Consider the following 13,809-nt stretch of genomic DNA (forward strand, 5'->3'; position numbering starts at 1 on the left):
GCAGATCAAAACTACAGAATGCAAACTGGTGCAGCCGCTCTGGAAAACAGTGTGGAGGTTCCTGAAAAAATTAAAAATAGATCTACCCTATGACCCAGAAATAGCACTGCTAGGAATTTACCTAAGGGATACAGGAGTGCTGAGGCATAGGGGCACTTGTACCCCAATGTTTATAGCAGCACTCTCAACAATAGCCAAATTATGGAAAGAGCCTAAATGTCCATCAACTGATGAATGGATAAAGAAATTGTGGTTTTGGGGCGCCTGGGTGGCGCAGTCGGTTAAGCGTCCGACTTCAGCCAGGTCACGATCTCGCAGTCCGGGAGTTCGAGCCCCGCGTCCGGCTCTGGGCTGATGGCTCAGAGCCTGGAGCCTGTTTCTGATTCTGTGTCTCCCTCTCTCTCTGTCCCTCCCCCGTTCATGCTCTGTCTCTCTCTGTCCCAAAAATAAATAAACGTTGAAAAAAAAATAAAAAAAAAAAGAAATTGTGGTTTATATACACAATGGAATACTACTTGGCAATGAGAAAGAAAGAAATATGGCCTTTTGTAGCAACGTGGATGGAACTGGAGAGTGTTATGCTAAGTGAAATAAGTCATACAGAGAAAGACAGATACCATATGTTTTCACTCATGTGGATCCTGAGAAACTTAACAGAAGACCATGGGGGAGGGGAAGGGGGAAAAAAAGTTAGAGGAGGGAGGCAAACCATAAGAGACTCTTAAAAACTGAAAATAAAGGGTTAATGGGGGTGGGAGGGAGGGGAAAGTGGGAGATGGGCATTGAGGAGGGCACCTGTTGGAATGAGCACTGGGTGTTGTATGGAAACCAATTTGACAATAAATTTCATATTAAAAAAAAACCACAGTGAAATACCACTTCAATCCTCTAAGATGATTAGAATCAAAAGGGGGCAGATATTAATAAGTGTTGATGAGGATATGGAGAAATTGGCACCTTCATATACTGCTGGTGGGAATATAAAATGGTTCAGCCATTTTAGAAAACAGTCCAGCAGGTCCTCAAAATGTTAAACGTAGAGTTACCATGTGACCCAGTTTATTTATTTATTTTGAGAGAGAGAGAGCACAAGCTGCGGAGGGGCATAGAGGGAGGGAGACAAAATTCCAAAAAGGCTCGGCCAGCACAGAGCCAGACACAGCTCAATCTCATAAACCATGAGATCATGACCTGAGCTGAAATTAAGAGTCAGATGCTTAACCGTCTGAGACACCCAGGAAACCCCAACAATTCAATTCCTGGGTATATACCCAAGAGAAATGAAGACTATGTCTATGCAAAACTTGCACATGAATATTATAGCAGCATTATTCATAATAGTCAAAAAATGGAAACAACCCAAATGCCTATCAACCAATGAATGGATAAGATGTCATGCATCTATTTAATGGAATATTATTTGGCAATAAGAAGAAATAAAGTACTGACACAGGCTACAACATGGATGGACCTTGAAAACATTATGCTAAGTGAAAGGAGCCAGACACAAAGGCCACAAGTTGTATGATTCCATTTATATGAATGTCAATAAATGTCCAAATCCATGGAGACAGAAAGTAGATTAGTAGTTTTCAGGGGCAGAGAGAAAAGGAGAATGGGAAATGAGTATAAGCATAATGAGTATGCTAATGAGTATAAGTCTTCTTTGGGAAATGATGAAAATGTTCTAATATTAATTGTCATGGTTGTACAACCTGTGAGTATCCTAAAAGTTATAAATTAAACACTTTAAATGGGTGAGTTGTATGAAATGTGAACTATATCTTGAACTGTTTTTACTCACAATGCTCTGACACCAAATGCATGGTGTTTTTCCCCCACACCAACCAATTCTCCAACTCTCCAGATACCAGCTGCGTGTCTTACAGTTCATTTAAATTCTGACACTACCCAGAGTTTGCAGAGACCCCACAGGTTATGGGCGCAATCCCACAAGACAGTCCCCACCTCAGATGCCAGTTGCAAATCACAGACTGCCACCTGCACTTCTATCCAACCAGCTATAAATTTAGTGTTCGTACAACATCCTCCCCAAGTTCAGTAATTTGCTAGAATTGCTCACAAAGTTCAAGAAGACACTTTACTTACTATCATTAGTTATTATAAAGGATACAAATAAACAGCTAAATGAAGAGGTACTAAGGACAAGGTCCAGAAGAGTCTCGTCACAGGAGTTTTTTGTGGAGTTGGGGTGCACTAGTCTCCTAATACATGAATGTTTCTGTCAACTCAAAAGCTCTCCAAATCCCATCATGTGGGGCTTTTTATGGATGTTCCATTACGCAGGCATGGTTGATTAAATCGTTGGCTGTTGTTGACTAAATTCAATATCCAGCCCTTCCCCTTCCCAGAGGTCTATGGGTGGGCCTAAAAGTTCCAACCCTCTATACACCTGGTTGGTTCCTCTAGAAACAAGTCCCAAGCAGTAGTCATCTAGGGGCCCACAGAGTCACCTCATTAGCATAAACTCAGACCTGATTGAAAGCAGCTTTTTATGAATAACAAAAGATTCTCCTATTACCTCTATCACTCAGAAAATTCTGAAGATTTTAGGGCTACCGGGTGGCTCAGTCAGTTAAGTATATGACTTTTTTTCTTTTAATTTTTAACGTTTCTTTATTTTTGAGAGACAGAGACAGAGCACGAGTGGAGAAAAGGCAGAGAGAGAGAGAGGGAGACACAAAATCTGAAGTAGGCTCCAGGCTCTGAGCTGTCTCAGCACAGAGCCTGACGCAGGGCTCGAATCCACAAACCACTTGAGATCATGACCTGAGCAGAAGTCAGATGCTTAACCGACTGAACCACCCAGGCGCCCCAACTATTTTTTTTAATGTTCATTTATTTTTGAGACAGAGAGACAAAGCGTGAGTGGGGGAGGGGCAGAGAGAGAGGGAGACAGAATCCAAAACAGGCTCCAGGCTCTGAGCTGTCAGCACACAGCCTGTCTCAGGGCTCAAACTAGGAGGTTCGTGACCTGAGCTGAAGTCGGACGTTTAACCGACTGAGCCACCCGAGGCATCCCAAACGTCAACTCTTAGCTCAGGTCTTGATCTCAGGGTTGTGAGTCCAAGCCCTGCATTGGACTCTGGGCTGGGCATGAAGGCTACTTAAAAAGAAAAAAAAAAGAAAAGAAAATTCCAAGGATTTTAGAAACACTGTGTTAGGAACGAGGGACAAAGCCCAAATATATATTTCTTATTATATCACATATCTCAATAGAGCTGTCATTAAAAAATGGAATAAGGGACACCAACCTGGCTCACTCAGAAGGGCATGTGACTCTTCATCTTGAGGTCATGGGTTTGAGCCCCATGCTGGGTGTAGAGATTACTTAAATAAATAAATAAACTTTTTTTAAAAATGGACCAAAATAGACTTAAGAAGCATACTATATTGGTCACAATTCTCCACAAAAACAGAATAGGAGAGGGAGAGAGATTTATTATAAAGAATTGGTTCATGGGGCGCCTGGGTGGCGCAGTCGGTTAAGCGTTCGACTTCAGCCAGGTCACGATCTCGCGGTCCGTGAGTTCGAGCCCCGCGTCAGGCTCTGGGCTGATGGCTCGGAGCCTGGAGCCCGTTTCCGATTCTGTGTCTCCCTCTCTCTCTGCCCCTCCCCTGTTCATGCTCTGTCTCTCTCTGTCCCAAAAATAAATAAACGTTGAAAAAAAAATTAAAAAAAAAAAAAAAAAGAATTGGTTCGTATGTTATAGAGACTGACACATCCCAAGATGCACAGTTGGCAAACTGCAGACCCAGGAGAGCCAATGATGTAGTTCCAGTCTAAGTCAGAAGGCCTCAGAACCAAGAAAGCTGATTGTATAGTTCCATTCTGAAGGGCTGCAAATTCAAGATACAAAAGAGCCAATATTTCATTTTGAGTTGTCTGAAAGTAGGAAACTACTTTTATTCCAAGTCAAAGACCATTCAACAGAAGGAATTCTCTCTTATTCAGAGGGTAAGTCAGCCTTTTGTTCTATTCAGGCCTTAAACTGATAGGATGAGGCCCACCCATGTTAGGAAGGGAAATCTGTTTTACTCAGTCTATTGATTTAAACATTAAACCCATCCAGAAACATCCAGAAGACTGTTTGATCAAATATCTGGGCACCATCTGGCCCAGGGAAATTGACACATAAAATTAACTGTCACACGTTCCAACCCAAATACAATGTGCGGAGGAACATTTGGGGAGTTAAAGAAAATAAACTAACAGTAAAATAAAAGACATGAGAAGACAACAAATTCCAATCACTGGCTGGGAATTAAATGACATTAAGAATTATTATTTTCTTTCTTTTTTTTTTAAGTTTTATTTATTTATTTTGAGAGAGACAGAGACAGCCCAAGCAGGGGAGGGGCAGAGAGAGAGAGAGAGAGAGAGAATCCCAAGCAGACTTGGGGCTCAAACCCACTAACCATGAGATTATGACCAGAGCTGAAACCAACAGTTGGTTGCTCAATCAACTAAGCCATCCAGGCACCCCAAGAATTATTATTTTCTGGATAGCTCCCATTTGTTCCTCCAGATCCACTCCCTACCCGGCTCTCTGCTCCAGAAGGGTGATCCTGTATGGACTATATTGGCAGAGCACCCATGCCTTTAACTATTAGATGTACTTGACCAATGAGAAATGATGATAAGACAAACAGGGAGGGAGGAGAGTCATATCAGGGTATTATTCCCCTGCATCCCTCCTTACAAGATCACCTCTTACTGTGTCTCTTGGACAATTATTTGTTTCTCCCAGAGCAGCCCAACTCTATAGACTCTTAGATTCTGGTAACCACTCCCTGCCCTTATCCCTATGGCCCTGTAGGTAGTACCAATTTAGCCACTTATTCTAGGTTACTGCACCATACTTGTGGTTCCCCTATATAAACAACCTTTAAATAAACCCTCCTAACTTTATCTTATTTTGAATGTGTCAATTGTTTCCTGTTGAAACCTTGATTTAAGTGTGATAAAGGTTTTGGGGCACCTGGGTGGCTCAGTTGGTTAAGCTTCCGACTTCGGCTCAGATCATGATCTTGTGGTTCACAAGTTCAAACTCTGTGTTGGGCTCTGTGCTGACAGCTCAGAGCCTGAAACCTGCCTCCGATTCTGTGGTTCCTTTTCTCTCTCTCTCTGCCCCTTCTCTGCTAGCACTCTGTCTCTTTCTCTCTCTCTAAAAAATAAACATTAAAAAAATTTTTTTAATTAAAAAAAAGTATGATAAAGGTTTTGTGGTCGTACAAAAAAGAGAGAAAGAGAGTCCTTTATTCCTTGAAAATACATACTGGAGTGTTTATGAATGAAATGATATAAGGTCTGGGATTTGTTTTAAAAATAATTCAATATGATTAATGTTTAGTGAATACAGAGTGTCAATATTAAAAGATGAAAAAGTTCCAGGGGCGCCTGGGTGGTTCAATCGATTGAACGTCTGACTCTTCGTTTCAGCTCAGGTAATGATCTCATGGTTTGTGGATTCAAACCCCGCATCTGAGCTGTCACTGTGAAGCCTGCTTAGGATTCTGTCTCTGCCCGTCCCTGCTCCTGCTCGCTCTCTCTCTCTCTCTCTCTCTCTCTCTCTCAAAATAAATAAATGAACTTAAAAAAAAATAAAAGATGAGAAAGTTCCAGGGGTCTGTTGCACAACGATGTGAATATATTTAACACCGACAAACTTTACACTTAAAAATGGTTAAGATGGTAAAAAAAATTTTTTTAACTATGGTTAAGATGGTAGATTTAATGTTATAAACAAAACACATACACACAAAATCATAATACAACATGGGCTTATGTTGGTAATTTTTGAAGCTGGGTGATAGGGACATGGGGGTTCATTGCATCATTCTTCTTAAGTTGGAAAAAAAGAAAAGAAAAAAAGTCTCAAATTAGCATGATGTCAGAGGGGAGAAGACAGCCTGCTGATTGGAGAAAAAAGAAAGAGTTGAAAGCTCAGAGAATGAGTCTATCATGTAGCTAGACTGGAAGGTTTAAGCAGCCAGGTTAAGAAAAGAAACCAAACAGAGGAAATGTTGGATCAAGGGCCAGGTCAGAACCAACGTCTGTGGTGCCCTACTGTGTCATTCTAATTTCAGTTCAGTGAGCTAGGATCTGAAACCTGCTGGTTATTTGTTCTGGATCTGGGCCCAGCCCAGCCCAGTGTTCTTTAGGAACAGTAGGGTAGATCTGGAACAAGCAGGTCTGACACGTGACACACAGAAAGGAAGAAGAAACACCAAAGTTAAAAAGGATTGCAGTCATGGAAAGGTTATGCTGGGGGGTGGGGCACCTGGCTGGCTCAGTGGGTGGAACATATGACTCTTGATCTCAAGGTTGTAAGTTCAAACCCCATGTTGGATGTAGAGATTACTTAAAAATAAAATATTAAAAAAAAAAAAAAAGAAAGGTTATGCTGAATAGGAAACCCTACAGGTTTGCTGGTGGTGGGGAATGACTACAAGGAGAGAGAAAAATCGGCAATATGAGAGACACTATTGTTTTTTAAGTAGGTTGCACACCCAGTGTGGAGCTCAACGCAGGGCTTGAACTCACAACACTGAGATCAAGACCTGAACTGAGATCAAGAGTCAGATGCTTAACCAACTGAGCCACCAAGCCACCCCTTAGAGACACTTTTAATAACATTGAGAGAGAGAAGTATCTTTCATCTGCTCCCTCAGGAGGAAAGAAAAGGATAGAAAACCATGTAGCAGAGAGGTAGAAATAAGAGAAATTGAGGGAGTTACATTCCAATAGCATTCCATTTTCTTACTAAATATAACCCTGTGATGCTGGTATGTTTGTTTCCTATCATTACATAACCAAAGGTGACCATCATCATACATTGTGTCATATTATGTAACCTGTCAAAGGGGCAACTACCTCATTGTATCCATAGGTCCTGCCCACACATTTTGGGGTGGTGGGTTTAAACAGAACATGTACACCAGAGGCAGGGATTTGGAAGGCCATCTTAGAATTCTGCCTACCACAACTAGGAAACTAAGAGATAGGCCTTAGCTGGGGAGCCAGGGAGCATATTAAAATTTTACCAAGAGACACAGAGAGTGAAATGGGGAAGGTGCTGAAAGTCACAGCCACACTTGATACAGTTGGAGCAGGGGGCTGGAAATCAGAAAGACTGGAGATTAGTTCCTGTTCTGCCATAATCTTACTATGTGACTTTGACCACATTATAAACATTTGGGGCCTCATTTTCTTCAGCTATAGAACACAAGTGATGAAACCAGATGAGCGTCAAGGCAAATAAAAATTCTTTGTTATCAGCATCATGTGACGCTGGGACAAGTATGAAAAAGAGTTGTAGAATAGTCTTTTTCAAAACATTTTAAAGAATTGCATAACTTGCTCTGTTTGGGCACTACTAGGAGTAGCTTTGCTTAATGGTAGGGGAAGAGAAAATGATAACCCCCCCCCTTAAAAATGCTGCCAAACCCCATAATTATATGATTCGAAAAATAGAATGTTATCTCAAACCTTAGTTCTGGTATTTGCTATTTTCACCTACCTGCAATTTGTTTTAAAGTTCATTGCTTTCTTTACTGGTTTAGCTTCAGAATAATACTAGTTTGTTTTACAATAGGTGGGTATCCTATCAAGACAATTCTGAATCTTTGCTTTGTCCCTGAGACTTTGTCTTTGCTTTGTCTTTGAGACTTTGCTTCTGTCTCTGCTGTGGGCTTTTTAATAAATTACCTAATATCACTGGATTTATTTTTTTTAAGATTTACTTGTTTAAGTAATCTCTACATCCAACAATGGGTTCCAACTCATGATCCCGAGATGACGGGTCACATGCTCTTCCAATTGAGCTAGACAGCCACCCCTTAGTATCAGTAAATATAATATTCTCTACTTCTCAAACAGAGATTATGACAGATATATATATATATTTTTTTTTTCAACGTTTATTTATTTTTGGACAGAGAGAGACAGAGCATGAACGGGGGAGGGGCAGAGAGAGAGGGAGACACAGAATCGGAATCAGGCTCCAGGCTCTGAGCCATCAGCCCAGAGCCCGGCGCGGGGCTCGAACTCACGGACCGCGAGATCGTGACCTGAGCTGAAGTCGGACGCTTAACCGACTGCGCCACCCAGGTGCCCCATGACAGATATTTTTGAAAGATTTCATGAGGGGTGCCTGGGTGGTCCGTGAGTTCGAGCCCCGCGCCGGGCTCTGGGCTGATGGCTCAGAGCCTGGAGCCTGATTCCGATTCTGTGTCTCCCTCTCTCTCTGCCCCTCCCCCGTTCATGCTCTGTCTCTCTCTGTCTCAAAAATAAATAAACGTAAAAAAAAAATTAAAAAAAAAAAAAAGATTTCATGAAAATAATTGATTCTACAAAAATAGTTTAAAATCTATAAGTAGAAAGCACTTAAATATGGCTATAAAAGTTGGATTTTATTTGGCATGTTTCTTCAAAGTACATTTTTTATTACAAGAATAATTTAGGCAGCTGGTTATGGTTGTCAGCTCTATACATTTGCATACTGTTGCTTTTCCCTATATAATGTGTTTGTAAATCATAGACCTGGAAGGAACCTGAGAATTTATCTGGCTCAGCTGAAGTGGAATGAAATGATTTCAACTAAAACCATCCAAGAAGTGTCATAACAAGATACAAAACTCAGGTCTCTATATTCCATTCAAATATTATTTTCATGACTCCATGGTTCCATTCATTCATTGACCTATTCGCTCACTGAATAAGTATCTTTTGAGTGCTGCTCTGTGCCAAGGTTTGTGCCTGGGCATAGTGATACACTATTAATGAGAAAATAACCCTTGCTCTCCAGGAAGTTGATAGGGGAGTGGTGGGGAGGGAAGCGGACAAGTAAACAGGAAATTCTTTGACAAAAGTATGCACAGAATACTTTAGGAATACATAAGAGAGGACCATACCCAATTCTTGGGTGGGCAAGAAAGGCTTCCAGGAAGAGGTGACCTGATCCTAAAGGGCAAGGAGAAACTAGCCAGACAGAGAAACTAGTGAGTGTGTGGAATAAGTGTTCCAGGCAGAATAAGCAGTATGTTTATGCACTGAGGTATGAAAGCTTCACTTATTCTATGAAACTGCAAATGTTTCTATGTGATTTGAGCTTGGCATACAAAGTAGGGAATGATAAGAAGTGAGGCTGGAGAGATAAAGCAGAGGCTGGTTCATGAAGGGTTTGGTATGCTAGGCTGAGGACTATAAAGTACACACTGAAAGAATGGCATGGAAAGTGGAGGAAAGGAAATAATCTGATCAAATGTAAATTCTACAATGATTACTCCAACTTTAATGAAGAAAACAGATTGAAGAGAAGTTAAAAGTGGGGACAGAAAGACTAATCAAAAGGTTGTGTTAATCTAAGGTATTACTCTATAGATATGGTTACTGTAATAGAAACCCAAATAAAAGCAGTATGCATGATTCTGTTTACTTATTTGCTTATTTATTTATTTATTTATTTATTTTGAGAGAGAGAGAGCGAGAGAGCGCGTGTGCACATGAGTGAGTGCCAGTGGGGGAAGGGCAGAGGGAGAGGAAGAATCTTTTTTTTTTTTTTTCCTTTCTTTTTGAGAGAGAGAGGATCTTAAGCAGGCTGCATGCTTAGAGCCCCATGCAGGGCTCAATCTCACGACTCTGGAATCATGACCTGAGCCAAAAATCAAGAGTCAGATGCTACCCAGGTGCCCCAAAAGCAGTGTGCATGATATTAAAGTTTTTACTCACTTAGTCTGGGCATAAGCAATCCAGAGCTGGTTGAGCAGCAGTTCCACGCCATGCATTCTCAGTTGTTGCCCTCATCTCTACGAGTTAGATATGGTTCACCTTTACCACATATGCATTACAGCCTGAGATACAGAAAAATTAAGTGTATGACCTGGAATTTCCACATCATGTCAGCGCATATCCCATTAGCCAGAATTTAGACACTTGACCATTGCCTAATGCAAGGATAACTAAGAAATGCAGTTCTTATTCTGTGAGGCCATGTGCCCAGTTGAAAAACAGGGGCTTATTACCTTACCATAAATAAAGGGGAGAATAAATTTTCCAGGAAACAACACGCAGTTTCTATCATGCTAAGTAAGAAATATAAAGGATCCCAAACCATCTGTAGATTCAACACAATCACCATCAAAATACCAATGGCATTATTCATAGAAATGAAGAAAAAAAAAATCTTAAAATGTGTATGAAACCACAAAAGACCCAGAATAGCCAAAGCAATCCTGAAGAAAAAGAACAAAGCTGGACGTATCACACTTCTTGGTTTTAAACTCTACGATGAAGGTACAGTAACAAAAATAGTATGGTACTGGCACAAAAATGGACACATAGCCCAATGGAACAGAATAGAGAGCCCAGAATTAAACCCTTGCTTATAGGGTCAACTAATATTTGACAAGGTAGCCAATGAGGAAAAGATAGTTGCTTCAACAAATGGTGTAGGGAAAACTAGATAAGCATATACACAGCAATGAAATTGGAACCGTAGTTCACAGCACTCACAAAATTAACTCAAAATGAATCAAGGACTGAAACATAAGACCAGATACTATAAAACTCCTAGCAGAAAATGTAGGGAAGAACCTCCTTGACATTGCTTTTGGCAATGATTTTTTGGATATGACACCAAAAGCACAAAAAGCAAAAAGCAACAGTCAACAAATGGGGCTAGCTCCTTTTGTATAGCAAAAGAAACAATTAACAAAATGAAAAGGCAACCTAAAGAATGTGAGAAAATTTTTGTAAGCCGTATAATGGATAAGCAGTTAATGTCCAAAATACATAAAGAACTCAGACAACCTAGTAACAAAAAGACAACCCAATTAAAAAATGGGTAGAAGAGGGGTGCCTGGGTGGCTCCGTCGGTTAAGCATCTGACTTCGCTCAGGTCGTGATCTCATAGTTTGTGGGTTCAAGCCCTGCGTCAGGCTCTGTGCTGGCAGCTTGGAGCCTAGAGCCTGCTTTAGATTCTCTCCCTCTTTCTCTGCCCCTCCCCCACTCACACTCTGTTTCGTGCTCTCTCTCTCTCTCTCTCTCAAAGATAAATAAACATTAAAAAATATTTTTTAATGGGTAGAAGAACTAAATGGACATTTTTCCAAATAAGTCATCCAAATGTCCAACAGGTACAGGAAAAGACACTCAGCATCACTAATAATCAGGGGAGCACAGTTTGAAACCACACTGAGATATTATCTCACAACTGTTAGAATGGCTATAATCAAGAAGACAAGCGATAACAAGTGTTGGTGACGATGTGGAGAAAGGGGAACACTTGTGCACTGTTGGTGGGAATGTAAAGTGCTGCAGCCACTATGAAAAATAGTATGGGGTTCCTCAAAAAATTAAAAATAGAACTACCATTTCACTTCTGGGTATTTATCCAAAGAAAATGAAAACACTAACTCGAAGAGATGTCTGAACCACCGTGTTCATTGTAGCATTATTTACAATAGCCAAGATATGGAAACAACTTAAATGTCCACTGATAGATGTATAGATGAAGAAAATGCAATAAACATTTACAATGGAATATTATTCAACGATGCAAAATATGGACATTTTGTCGTTTGCAACAACATTGATGGAATTTGAGCACATTATGCTAAGTGAAATAAGTCAGAGAAAGACAAGTACTCTATGATATCACTTTTATGTGGAATTTTAGAAAGCCAAATATGTAAAAACAGAGAGTAAAATGATTAACAGAGGATGGGGGGTGAGGGGACAGGACAGATGTTGTTTAAGGGTATATAGTTATTTATCATTTAATAGTACAATAAGTAGTAAATAAGCCCCAGGGATATAATTAATGCACAGTACAATGAATATAAACAATAGTATTGTTTTATAATCATCAAACTTGCCAAAAGACTAGAACTTCATTATTCTAGCTACTAAAAAGAAAATTATGTAGTAGGATAGAGGTGTTAATTATTGCTACAACGGCAATCATATTACAATATATAAATGTATTAAAAACATGTTGTACACCTTACATTGATACAATATTATGTGTCAAATATATTCCAATAAAAAAGAAAAGGACCTGAACTAAGGTAGTGGCAGTGAAAATGAGAAGAAGTGGACCAGTCTGAGAGGTAATTAGGAGGTAGAGTTGACTCAGATTGGCTGTGGAAGGCAAGAGACAGGATGATGCCAGAAATGATACCCAGGTTTCTGACTCGGGTACCTGGGTGGATGATGGTGAGTAATCTTTACTGAGTAAGAGCACAAAAGAAGAGAGTTAGTGGGGAAATAAAGAATTCAGTGGCACCTAGGTAGTTCAGTTGGTTGGTGTCTGACTCTTGATCCCTATGCACTTCTTGATCTTAGGGTCATTTGTAGAAGCCCTGCACTGGGCTCCACGCTGGGCATGAAGCCCACTTAAAAAAAAAATCAGTTTTGCACAGATGCAAGGGACAGAGCAGTCTGAAAACTTAATTCCCTAAGAGCCAATAGGAGAGCATTTTATTTAGGCAATACTGCTTAAGAGTAGAAAAACAAATCACTTGATGTTATTGTGTCAGTGCCAAAACTCAAACCATGCAGTAATTAAGGAATTCCTGATTGTTTGGATTGACCAGATCCATATTTTCAGCCATTTAGATGATGCACTTGATGTGTTCTCATGGCTTCCATTGTGGGTGAACACTCCAGTCCAAAAGAACTCCCATCTCTGCTCAGACTGGCTCCTTGTATGAACTTTCCATAATAGAATGCTGAAGCAAGGAGTTCTTAAAATCTACAAACTGCTCATTAGGGCTTTGCAAAAACACATTGTTTCCACTTATCAGCACAAAAGAATTGTTTTGGTTTTCATTCTTTAATTCTAGTTTTATTTGTGTTGTTGCTGTTGGGTAGGTTTTGTTTAAGAATGGAATAAACCATGAAAGCACTGAGAGACAAAAGGAAGAGTCTAACCTGATTTGCACTAAAAAGTCTGTTTGCAAATAAATAAAATAAATAAATAGTCTGTTTGCAGAGAAAAATCACCTTTATTACAGATCAAGGTTAGGTTGGAAGGGCTGATGTCTGAGCAGGTGGGCTTCCTAATACAGAATCCAGAATTGCTGTTGCAGGCAGTGTAGAAACCGGCAAGACGCCTCCTCTACCCCCAGCATGGACAGGGCCTGTCCCTGGAGGAGCAGAGAGATCATACATGCTCCTCTTTTTCAGCTATATTCCAAGAAGAAGAAGCTGAGCTGTCCATGCCCAATTTCTTTTTTCCAACGTCACCCTCCAGGTGGAATGAGTGCAGAGTTGGCAGAAAATCAGAAGCATTATACTAATATATACACCAATGGGCTCCTGTCAAGTGGAAGACACATCGGAAGAAGGAAAGAAGTATCTTCAACAACACTGATAGCATACTCACAGGTTAAATACATCTATTTGTCTACCTAGAAGGCCCCCATTGTTTGATTTACAGCTCTTTCTAGTACTCTTGATAAAAATTTATTTTTTCCTTTGCCTTATGAAGTTCAAGACATTACCCTGATTCTACTTAGAGTTTTAATAGTATCATCACTTTATCATTACAAAGCAATTATACTAAGCACCTACCTGTATGTAACCTTGGGATAGATACTTTAATCTCATATTTTATCACTGCTATGATTTTAAGAGAGGACATTTATTTTAACCGATTATGAAAGATGAGGGTATAAATGAGCTCAGTGCTAATGAAAGCTCCCAAAGGCCTTTATCTGTCTTATTCAGCACTGCTTCCTAGCTTAGTGCCTGGCACATAAATGGTCTCAAAAAATATTTAT

This window comes from Felis catus, chromosome C1 (assembly GCF_018350175.1).
Source record: "Felis catus isolate Fca126 chromosome C1, F.catus_Fca126_mat1.0, whole genome shotgun sequence".
In the NCBI taxonomy this organism is placed as follows: Eukaryota; Metazoa; Chordata; class Mammalia; order Carnivora; family Felidae; genus Felis; species Felis catus.